The sequence below is a fragment of the Rattus norvegicus genome, chromosome 1 (genome assembly GCF_036323735.1).
Source record: "Rattus norvegicus strain BN/NHsdMcwi chromosome 1, GRCr8, whole genome shotgun sequence".
Lineage (NCBI taxonomy): Eukaryota > Metazoa > Chordata > Mammalia > Rodentia > Muridae > Rattus > Rattus norvegicus.
Window position 1 is genome coordinate 196,066,045 of NC_086019.1, and position 2,338 is coordinate 196,068,382.

At 47.3% G+C, this 2,338-nt stretch overlaps 1 long non-coding RNA gene across 1 annotated transcript; it reads left to right on the forward strand.

Moving 5' to 3' along the window:
* Positions 1-649: 649 nt before the first annotated feature.
* Positions 650-1,144, forward strand: LOC134485183 (uncharacterized). Its single transcript, XR_010063170.1, has 2 exons — positions 650-866; positions 1,041-1,144. It is a non-coding gene; the product is annotated as an uncharacterized LOC134485183 (long non-coding RNA).
* The last annotated feature ends 1,194 nt before the right edge of the window (positions 1,145-2,338 follow it).

Here is a 2,338-nt window from a genome sequence, read left to right on the forward strand (position 1 = left end):
CATTTCCCAGAAGCCTTTTTTTCATCCCACTGCTGAACTTCAGACCCGTCAACCTCAGCCAAACTACCCTACCCATGCCCCTCAGCCTTCCCTGAAGACCTGTGAAGAATTTCTCAGATTCGTCTCTGGGTTACCCCAGGGAAATATGCTCGCCTCTAGCTCCTGCCTAGCCCTCAGTATCTCTCTTTGCTATGTGCTAGTCTTCTCTGGTTGGTCACCTGTGAGGTTGAGCACATCCTGTCCTGCTTCACACAAGTGCCTAGTTAGCATTCACCACATGCTATGCATGCATGGGTGACAACTTAACACTGTTGTGTGACCTCTGAATGCTTTCTTAGCTCAACTCATTCAAGGCTAAACATCTGCTGGATGTCTTTGAGGAACAGAGCCCAATGAACTAACTCTCATCAAAGATACAAACAAAGACACTTTAGTCCTATTCTGCAGCTATCTTAAGCTGTCTTTGAGGAAAGCCTTCTTCTAGGGCCTAGCACACAAGTGCCTTGTCTCAGAGAGATGGTGATAAAGTGCCTACCCAAGGTGAGTGCTCTCTAGTTGTTGGCTATGAAACAAGGCTGGGTACAGAGTCAGCTGAGTTAAAACAAACTGGTCATTCTCTGTCCCCACCTCTGCTTCCACCCTGTAAAGGGAAAAGGCTGCACTTGGACTTGGCCATCAACACCGTCCCTAGAAGAGACACTGTGGCTGTGCTCTTGACCAGGAGGTATTTAAAGTCAACTCTCGTGAAGAACTTGGGTACCTTGTGTAAAACTCTTCATTGTGTCCATCACCTGGAAGACTTGGTCACCATCATGAGCAGAGAATGGGCCATAGCACTGAAGCACAGTGCTTGGATGCTGGAGTTGGTGAGTTCCTTGGGAGGGTTCCATCCGCTGGATTTCATCCACTGGAGTTCCCCAAAACTGGTAAAACAAAAGCAAAATCAACCCTCCCTCCATAGCACTCAGGGTTTTTGCTTTTGTTTTTGTTTTTGCCTTTCAATGGAGGCAAAGCTGACGCATGTAACTAATCGGACACAGGTAACCAAGATGACATGTGAAAGGGGAGAAAGAATGGGCTCACTCAGGACAGCACGGGTCTCTGGTTCAGATCTTTTCCCGCGAACAAATACACGCCTTTCCCCCTAAAGTTCTGCCTTGCTGTCTTCTTTTCAGAGAGAGCTTAAGGATGCTAAGCATGGCCAGGGTTGAATATTTCCCTTTGTTGTATGGTTCTTGAGTCTCCACACTTTAACGTGTTCCTGTTACATTTCAAAGCATAAACATGATCGCTCTTCAGGGGGTGCTGAATAAGACCAAAGACAAGCATGTTGTCTATTATCCCACCCTCCGCTTCAGAAATGTTCTCATCAGTGCTCCCTGGGTGTCACTTACTAAATCCTGCATGGCCAACCATAAACGCCTTTATTTTATAACAGAAGTGACTGCTAAGTGGACGCAAATTGATTCTGGAGAGGACGCTAAGTGATAATCCCCCCCAGTTTCCCAGGAAAGAAAATATACCTATTCGAGAGAATTTTCAACTTGGGTTTGAACTTGCTGATGCCTTTTTAGAGTCCAAGTGGAGACTATGGCGCTTTTGTGTGGCTGTCAGATGTCTTTGCTTAATGCGAAGGGAGGAATGATAAATATGTAGAATGCTTTGATGTTAAGACCCCACGGGCCTCCAATGGGGCTGAGTAGAAGGCAGTTGACACTGTGGTTTTCATCCCTCCACAGGGATTGAGCAGATGCTTGAAAATAAATGGCACCTGTGGAGAAAGTGCCTTATCCCTGATTATGTCACTGGAGCCTGTGTTCCCCATGCAGACTCAAGGGCATTTGGGCTCAGAGCTCCTCCTGGCAGGGAACCTAAGGCAGGCAGGGGATGAAAGGCAGGGACTGGCTTTGTTGTGTGCTGTCTGCCAGGGAATCCGCAGGTGAGCCCAGGCAGCAGTGACCAGAGGATTCATGGTACATAGGGCTAATCTGCAGGCAGGGATATAAAAGGAAAAAGTACTCTGGGGATGAGGGATAAATGGATAAATCCACGTGGCTGGGCTGCTTTCCCTATGGGGCCTCTGCATTGCCAATTATAATGAGGAGTTGGAATGGAAGAGGTCTGAGGTGCTATTGCTCGGAAATGGTTATGAGGTTGCCATAATGTCCCTTCTGCTGGAGGTGGAACCTTTGGAGGACCTGTCTCTGCTGGTGTCCTTAAGGTCAACCTCTCCTCTTGGTGTGATTGGTTAGGTAAAGGTAGTAGGAGTTGCAGAGATTTCAGAAATGTCTGAAAAACTTACATCACCAATCTGCTTAAGTAGGACCTTTGAAGGACC